Source organism: Coregonus clupeaformis, chromosome 8 (genome assembly GCF_020615455.1).
Source record: "Coregonus clupeaformis isolate EN_2021a chromosome 8, ASM2061545v1, whole genome shotgun sequence".
Classification (NCBI taxonomy): domain Eukaryota; kingdom Metazoa; phylum Chordata; class Actinopteri; order Salmoniformes; family Salmonidae; genus Coregonus; species Coregonus clupeaformis.
Window position 1 is genome coordinate 63,756,347 of NC_059199.1, and position 10,109 is coordinate 63,766,455.

Below are 10,109 nucleotides of genomic sequence, written 5' to 3' on the forward strand. Positions count from 1 at the left end.
TCACACATCCAAAGGTCAAACCTGATATTAGCCTTCATTGAATATTTCCTGTGATTTCACAATGTGTGAGTCCCAAATGACACCCCTATTCCCTTTATAGTGCACTACTTTCGACCAGGATCCGTGAGGTGCCATTTGAAACGCACACAATGTCTCACGAGGGGCGGAGGGTATGTTTGCTGAGCACAATGGAATTAGGGCAGTTATAATTATGGAGAGACACACACTTCACTATGAGACAACATTATTATTTTTAAGAAAGGAAGAGGAAAACAGTGTTTTGGAGTCAGAACCTGTCCTGTCCGTACAGCAGTAAGTGTGTGTCTGCACATGTCTGTCTGCACAGGGTGTGTAAAAGCCTCTCACTCACACTGAGTACTATTTGCTAATCCAGTCAAATTAGAGTTGTAATTGCTGGGCTCTTGGCATTTGGCCTCCTAAATGTCCAGCCAGAGAAGAAGCAGCTGGTTGTATTACCTGTGCCAAGGTACTGAGGGGCAGAGAGCGGCAGAGCTGGGCTTCGCTGGCAGGTGAACCATGCTGGCATGATGAGTAACCTTGACCGAGACCTGGCCTAGGCTTTAGCTCAGCAGGCTATCACAGTCTTGTAGTGTACAGGAGAGGCTTTAGCTCAGCAGGCTAACACAGGAGAGCCGGATTCAAACCCAGACAGCCACACTGGGCATTGTATCCTCATCACACACACACACACACACACACACACACATACACACACACACACACCGGCACACACACACACACACCGGCACACACACACACAAACACCGGCACACACACACACACACACCGGCACACACACACACACACACACCGGCACACACACACACACACACGTCCCCAATCTGCAAGCAAGCCTTTAGGAGTCAAGCGGACAGCGTTATTTGTCCCTAATATATCTCTGAGGGAAATGGAAAAACATGAACATTAGAATGAGAATATTCACCCAGATGTTTTGTCTGCATCCCAAATGGCACCCTATTCCCCATGTAGTGCACTATTATTGACCAGGGCCCATAGGACTCAGGTCAAAAGTAGTGTTCTATATAGGTAATGGTGTTCCATTTGGGAAGCACCGTTAACTCATCCTGTGCATGGCCTTATTTAAACATTATGGGGAGGGTTTCCCCGGACACAGATCATCCCTGATCCTGGACTACAAAGACAGATCAATGGAAATCTCCAGCCAAATGTCTTTGTAGTCCAGGACTAGGGATTATCTGTGTCCGGGAAACCGCTCCTTAACCCTACATGTGACCTAGCCTAATACATAAGCCTACTCAGAGAAGGTAGTTGACAGCTTTTGAACATATTTTGAAGCTATTCATGGTTTATGGGCCAATTATGGACGCTGGGCCAATTGTGCACCGCCCCATTGGTGTCCCGGTTGGGGCCGGCTACAGCAGAGCCTGGATTCGAACCAGGATCTCTAGTGGCACAGCTAGCACTGCGATGCAGTGCCTTAGACCACTGCGCCACTCGGGAGACTCAGATGCTTATGCTGAAAAGCCTTGTTAGTGCATAGGTCAAATTAGCTTTTGAATTTCCTGTCTTTTCCGGCATCAGACATAAGCTAATATTTCACTTAAAAACGTTGTTTTTATATTAATTTCCAGGGTTTTTTCCTGGAAGGTCTGATAATAGCACATATCCTGTCTCCAGACATTATTACTGTGCATTATAACTATTTGAAATGGAATAAAACAACATGGCTGTCAATGGCAGCATGAAGTGGTTGGTTTTTAAAATGGTACAGCTCTTCAACAGTTTAAGCAATAGACACTAGACCAACTGTAAAAAGGTCTTACAAATACATAACTAGTTTATGAACTATATAGTATAATGATTTAAATGTGCCTACATTTTTTTATAAAAGGAATACATTTACAAACAACTTATTTTCCACAACAAAAAACAGAAAAACCATTTAAGCCAATATGGGAGAAACTATAAAATTATTTCCTGAAATATTAAATATATATTAAATATATAATAAATATTAAATATAACATTTCCTTTATTTTCACCGCCTAGAGACGATTGACACAGCGGTGCGTTAATCTAAGTTACATAACAACAAAACATTTCCATAAAAATGTGTCAGTTTAAGCTGGAGATATCTGTTTGTTTTGCAGTCCACCGCATCCGCCAGTGTCGAACTTCCACATCTGCAGTGAAAGGTGGCAGAGCTAGAGCGGTGTTTGTCAGACCATGAGACGTCCCGAAAATCGGTCTTCTCACATAAATGTCTGTAGTGTCCGGTTTGACTACAAACTGTTACGTTTGTAGTAGCTGTTTAAAGAAAACTGAACCATTGATTACAGTTTCTCCAGGCCCATAGGCTACTTTCAGGGTGAGGAACCATCTAACATCAAGTTGTAAAATAGTGAACTACAACTCCTAAACATTCACAAAATGTAACATAAATTATAGGCTCGGAATGTCTGAATATAAACTTCAGGTTATAAAATGTGGCCCAAGTAAAAACAACATTCTAACTACAACCAAGAGTGAGGGACGAGGAAAACGACGTGAAGAAACATATTGAACGTCCGCACCTCAGTGCAGATAAAAAGTGATTTTGCTCTCTGGAAAGACTCAAAGCTAGCATTTAATGGTACCGATTGTGTTGGAATTGTTATTGTTAAAGAAGCATTTGCTGTTTGACAACTCCACTAAGGCCCGCGTGCCAAATGCTTGCAGCTCATCAAATGAAAGAACGTGACTGGTATGACTAAGTATGACAACATACTTACCAACTAACATATTTGGATGTCCGCTTTGACACATAAGCCAGTTAGCGCTATGATTGTGTTGGAAGTGTTAGCGTGCACTTGAGTGAGCGTACGCTTATTGCCTGCTTCATAAATGCTGAAGTACTGAACTGCTGAAGTACTAAAGTCAATGCATCACATTTTTTTTGAGAAATATCAATTAAGCATTCCGCAATATGTATGCCAGTCTCTTGTGAACAGTGGTATGTGTGTCATTGCACTCAATCCAGTGGTCACCCTCTCTGAGGAAAAGAGTGTGATGTACCATGATGAAAGACCACAGCGAAATGTTGAAAGTGATGTTGGCCTTTACGTGGTTGTTGGAAAAGTGTGTAACCCCTGTGTAGATGATTTGACCATTTGTTGTGAATCGACACGATAACAAGATATTTATCAAGTTGGTGGAGGTGCTGACAAAAACCTAGTAAACTGTAGGCTATAGAAAGAAAAGAAAGAAAGAAAGAAAGAAAGAAAGAAAGAAAGAAAGAAAGAAAGAAAGAAAGAAAGAAAGAAAGAAAGAAAGAAAGAAAGAAAGAAAGAAAGAAAGAAAGAAAGAAAGAAAGAAAGAAAGATAAGGAAGTTTCACTCTAGTAATTTATTAAATTAGTAATTTACCACCAGCGTTTCAGCATCACTGTGCCTTCTTCAGGGTGAACAGGAATATGAGGAGAGTATGCGCTTCATAGTCTGTTGTTCTCTGACACCCACGTATGGTTTGACTTTTAGTGGATCAAAAGCAATCAAATGAGTCCTGAGAGGGTCCTAACTCTGGACAGAGACACATAAGTCATACCAGGCTGAAAGACGGAGCTACCAACATCAACTACACTATAAAAAAAATAAGGATTCCAAAAGGGTTCTTTGGCTGTCCCCATAGGAGAACCCTTTTTGGTTCCAGGTAGAACCCTTCTTGGTTCCAGGTAGAACTCTTCTTGGTTCCAGGTAGAACCCTTCTTGGTTCCAGGTAGAACCCTTCTTGGTTCCAGGTAGAACCATTTTTGGTTCCAGGTAGAACCCTTCTTGGTTCCAGGTAGAACCCTTCTTGGTTCCAGGTAGAACGCTTTTGGGTTCCATGTAGAACCCTCTGTGTAAATTCAAACGAAATGAGCTGTAGCAAGAGGAGAGAGACTGCATACAGAAAGTATTCAAATAATTAAAGAGCAGCAGAAAATAACAGTAGGGAGGCTATATACAGGGGGTACTGGTACCGAGTCAATGTGTAATAACAGTAGGGAGGCTATATACAGGGGGTACTGGTACCGAGTCAATGTGTAATAACAGTAGGGAGGCTATATACAGGGGGTACTGGTACCGAGTCAATGTGTAATAACAGTAGGGAGGCTATATACAGGGGGTACTGGTACCGAGTCAATGTGTAATAACAGTAGGGAGGCTATATACAGGGGGTACCGGTAAAGAGTCAATGTGTAATAACAGTAGGGAGGCTATATACAGGGGGTACCGGTAAAGAGTCAATGTGTAATAACAGTAGGGAGGCTATATACAGGGGGTACCGGTAAAGAGTCAATGTGCGGGGGTACATGTTAGTCAAGGTAATTGAGGTAATATGTACATGTACAGTGGTTTGCGAAAGTATTCACCCCCCTTGGCATTTTTCCTATTTTGTTGCCTTACAACCTGGAATTAAAATTGATTTTTGGGGGGTTTGTATCATTTGATTTACACAACATGCCTACCACTTTGAAAATGCAAAATATTTTTTGGGGTGGAACAAACAAGAAATAAGCCAAAAAAACGGAAACCTTGAGCGGGCATAACTATTCACCCCACCCCCACAATGCTGTGTAGAGCCACCTTTTGCAGCAATTACAGCTGAAAATGTATGCACTCACTAAATGTAAGTTGCTCTGGATAAGAGCGTTTGCTAAATGACTAAAATGTAAATGTAAGTCTCTTGGGGTAAGTCTCTATAAGCTTGGCACATCTAGCCACTGGGATTTCTGCCCATTCTTCAAGGTAAAACTGCTCCAGCTCCTTCAAGTTGGATGGGTTCCGCTGGTGTACAGCAATCTTTAAGTCATACGACAGATTCTCAATTGGATTGAGGTCTGGGCTTTGACTAGGCCATTCCAAGACATTTAAATGTTTCTTCTTAAACCACTCAAGTGTTGCTTTAGCAGTATGCTTAGGGTCATTGTCCTGCTGGAAGGTCCCAGTCTCAAATCTCTGGAAGACTGAAACAGGTTTCCCTCAATAATTTCCCTGTATTTAGCGCCATCCATCATTCCTTCAATTCCCAGTCCCTGCCGATGAAAAACATCCCCACAGCATGATGCTGCCACCACCATGTTTCACTGTGGGGATGGTGTTCTCGGGGTGATGAGAGGTGTTGGGTTTGCGCCAGACATAGCGTTTTCCTTGATGGCCAAAAAGCTCAATTTTAGTCTCATCTGACCAGAGTACCTGCTTCCATATGTTTGGGGAGTATCCCACATGCCTTTTGGTGAACACCAAACGTGTTTGGTTATTTTTTTTCTTTAAGCAATGGCTTTTTTCTGGCCACTCTTCCGTAAAGCCAAGCTCTGTGGAGTGTACGGCTTAAAGTGGTCCTATGGACAGATACTCCAATCTCCGCTGTGGAGCTTTGCAGCTCCTTCATGGTCTCTTTGCTTCCTCTCTGATTAATGCCCTCCTTGCCTTGTCCGTGAGTTTTGGTGGAAGGCCCTCTCTTGGCAGGTTTGTTGTGGTGCCATATTCTTTAAATTTTTTAATAATGGATTTAATGGTGCTCTTTGGGATGTTCAAAGTTTCAGATATTTTTTTATAACCCAACCTTTATAATCTGTACTTCTACACAACTTTGTCCCTGACCTGTTTAGAGAGCTCCTTGGTCTTCATGGTGCCGCTTGCTTGGTGGTGCCCCTTGCTTAGTGTTGTTGCAGACTCTGGGGCCTTTCAGAACAGGTGTATATATACTGAGATCATGTGACACTTAGATTGCACACAGGTGGACTTTATTTAACTAATTATGTGACTTCTGAAGGTAATTGGTTGCACCAGATCTTATTTAGGGGCTTCATAGCAAAGGGGGTGAATACATATGCACGCACCACTTTTCCGTTATTTAGTTTTTAGAATTTTTTGAAACAAGTTATTTTTTTAATTTCACTTCACCAATTTGGACGATTTTGTGTATGTCCATTACATGAAATCTAAATAAAAATCCATTTAAATTACAGATTGTAATGCAAAAAAATAGGAAAAACGCCAAGGGGGATGAATACTTTTGCAAGGCACTGTAAGTGGGGGTAAAGTGACAATGCATAGATAATAAACAGAGAGTTGCAGCAACGTAAAAGAGGGGGGGTGCAAATAGTCTGGGTAGCCATTTGATTAGCTGTTCAGGAGTCTTATGGCTTGGGGGTAGAAGCTGTTAAGAAGCCTTTTGGACCTAGACTTGGAGCTTCGGTACCGCTTGCCATGCGGTAGCAGAGAGAACAGTCTATGACTAGGGTGGCTGGAGTCTCTGACACCTTCTGGTATAGAGGTCCTGGATGGCAGGAAGCTTGGCCCCAGTGATGTACTGGGTCGTACGCACTACCCTCTGTAGTGCCTTGCGGTCAGAGGCCGAGCAGTTGCCATACCAGGCGGTGATGCAACCAGTCAGGATGTTCTCGATGGTGCAGCTGTAGAACATTTTGTGGATCTGAAGACCCATGCCAAATCCTTTCAGTCTCCTGAGGGGGAATAGGCTTTGTCGTGCCATCTTCACGGCTGTCTTGGTGTGTTTGGACCATGATAGTTTGTTGGTGATGTGGACACCAGGGCATTTGAAGCTCTCAACCTGCTCCGCTACAGCCCCGTCAATGAGAATGGGGGCATGCTAGGTCCTCTTCTTTTTCCTGTAGTCCACAATCATCTCCATTGTCTTGATCATGTTGAGGGAGAGGTTGATGTCCTGGCACCACACGGCCAGGTCTCTGACCTCCTCCCTATAGGCTGTCTTGTTGTTGTCGGTGATCAGGCCTACCACTGTTGTGTCGTCGGCAAACTTAAAGATGGTGTTGGAGTCATGCCTGGCCATGCAGTCATGGGTGAACAGGGAGTACAGGAGGGGACTGAGCACGCACCCCTGAGGGGCCCCCATGTTGAGGATAAGCGTGGCAGATGTGTTGTTACCTACCCTTACCACCTGGGGGCGCCAAGTCAGGAAGTCCAGGATCCCGTTGCAGAGGGAGGTGTTTAGTCCCAGGGTCCTTAGCTTAGTTATGAGCTTTGAGGGCTGTAGTCAATGAATAGCATTCTCATGTAGGTGTTCCTTTTGTCCAGGTGGGAAAGGGCAGTGTGGAGTGCAATAGAGATTGCATAATCTGTGGATCTGTTGGGGCGGTATGCAAATTGGAGTGGGTCTAAGGTTTCTGGGATAATGGTGTTGATGTGAGCCATGACCAGCCTTTCAAAGCACTTCATGGCAACAGACGTGAGCGCTACAGGTCTGTAGTCATTTTGGCAGGTTACCTTAGTGTTCTTGGGCACAGGGACTATGGTGGTCTGCTTGAAACATGTTGATATTACAGACTCAGTCAGGGACAGGTTGAAAATGTCAGTGAAGACACATGCAACTTGGTCAGCGCATGCTCGGAGTACATGTCCTGGTAATCCGTCTGGCCCTGTGGCCTTGTGAATGTTGACCTGTTTAAAGGTCTTGCTCGCGTTGGCTATGGAGAGGGTGATCACACAGTCGTCCGGAACAGCTGATGCTCTCATGCATACTTCAGTGTTACTTGCCTCGATGCAAGCATAGAAGAAATGTAGCTCGTCTGGTAGGCTCGTGTCACTGGGCAGCTCGCGGCTGTGCTTCCCTTTGTATTCTGTAATAGTTTGCAAGCCCTGCCACATCCGACGAGTGTCGGAGCCGGTGTAGTACGATCCAATCTTAGTCCTCTATTGAAGCTTTGCCTGTTTGATGGTTCGTCGGAGGGCATAGCGGCATTTCTTATAAGCCTCCGGGTTAGACTCCCACTCCTTGAAAGTGGCAGCTCTACCCTTTAGCTCAGTGCGGATGTTTCCTGTAATCCATGGCTTCTGGTTGGGGTGTGTACGTACAGTCACTGTGGGGACGACATCATCGATGCACTTATTGATGAAGCCAGTGACTGATGTGGTGTACTCCTCAATGCCATCGGAAGAATCCCAGAACATATTCCAGTCTGTGCTAGCAAAACAGTCCTTTAGCTTAGCATCTGCATCTGCATCTTCTGCTTCCTGCTTTAGTTTTTGCTTGTAAGCAGGAATCAGGAGGATAGAATTATGGTCAGATTTGCCAAAAGGAGGGCGAGGGAGAGCTTCGTAGGCATCTCTGTGTGTGGAGTATCAGGATCAAAGGTGGTCTAGAGTTTTTTTCCCTCTGGTTGCACATTTAACATGCTGGTAGAAATGAGGTCAAACGGATTTAAGTTTCCCTGCATTAAAGTCCCCGGCCACTAGGAGCGCCGCCTCTGGATGAGTGTTTTCCTGTTTGCTTATGGCCGTATACAGTTCATTGAGTACGGTCTTATTGCCAGCATCGGTTTGTGGTGGTAAATAGACAGCTACGAAGAATATAGATGAAAACTCTCTTGATAGATAGTGTGGTCTACAGCTTATCATGAGATACTCTACCTCAGGCGAGCAAAACCTCGAGACTTCCTTATTATTAGATTTCGTGCACCAGCTGTTGTTTTACAAATGTACACAGACCACCACCCCTTGTCTTACCAGAGTCAGCCGTTCTATCCTGCCGAGGTAGTGTATATCCCGCTAGCTATATGTTGTCCATGTCGCCATTCAGACATGACTCGGTGAAACATAAGATATTACAGTTTATAATGTCCCGTTGGTAGGATAAACTTGATCTTAGGTCGTCTCATTTATTTTCAAATGATTGAACATTGGCTACTAGGATTGATGGAAGAGGCAGATTACCCACTCACTGTCAGATCCTTACAAGGCACCGAGACCTATGTCCCCGATATCTCCGTCTCTTTCTCCTGCGAATGACGGGTATTTGGGCCTTGTCGGGTGTCTGAAGTAAATCCTTCGCGTCCGAATCTTTGTCCAGTACGAGGTGATTAATCGGTGTCCTGATATCCAGCAGCTCTTTTCGTTCATAAGAGACGGTGGCAGAAACATTATGTACAAAATAAGTTACAAATAACACGAAAAAACAAACGCAATAGCACAATTGGTTAGGAGCCCGTAAAACGGCAGCCATCTCAACGACGCAGTTAGCAAACGTTCTCTCTACGTGGTGTGTTGGGAAACGCATGTCACATCTTTGGCCGTTGTACGAAAGATGCATCGTTAAAACCCACATAAGCCAAAGTTTCATTGCTATCGGGAAACCGGGCCCTGGTTAGTTAGTTAGTTACTGAAGCTCCATTTAGTAACCCCCCCCCCCCTCTCTCCATCTATTATAGCCCTCTCTAGGGGACTGAGACGGATGACAACACAGACAGCTTGCAGTTAACACATTTGGGCAAATGTATTGGTTAAAGATGTGCAAATAGTTAACCTCTACGGAATTGGTGTCCTGTATACGGGACGGTTGAGCTAACATGCGCTAATGTGATTACCATCACTGTTGTAAGTAACAGCAAACTTTCCAGGACATAGACATGTCTTATATGGGCAGAAAGCTGAAATTAATGTTAATCTAACTGCACTGTCCAATATACAGTAGCTATTACATTGAAAGAATACCATGCTATTGTTTGAGGAGAGTGCACAACAACAAAAAACTTATCACGGCAACTGGTTTGATACATTCACCTCTGAAGGTAAATCATCTACTTACATTCAGTATTCTTGCTCTGATTTGTCATCCTAAGGGTCCCAGAGATACAATGTAGCATAGTTTTGTTTGATAAAACCCATTTTTATATTCAAATGTAGGAACTGGGTTCTACGGTTTGACCCCCTGCTGTCTCTTGCTCCACACCCACCCCGCCCGGCCATCTAGATGTGTGAAAGTTAGTGTATAAGCTAATGATCCATCGTGTATGACATTCCTGGGAGTGTGTAAACTTACATTTTGTATTACCATATCATTTTTGTATGTTCTCTATAGTTATGTACTTGAAAATGTATCAATTGACCAATTCGGCACATTTGGGCAGACTTCATACAAAATAGTCTAGTATTGCAATGCTTCACTGGATCAATCTGAAACTGTGCAAACACACTGCTTCCATCTACTGGCCAAAATCTAAATTGCGCCTAAACTGCAATATTATATTGTGGCCATTCTCTTGCATTTCAAAGATCCTGATATATATATTTCTTTTGACAACGCATGTTTTTTGTTTGTATTATCTT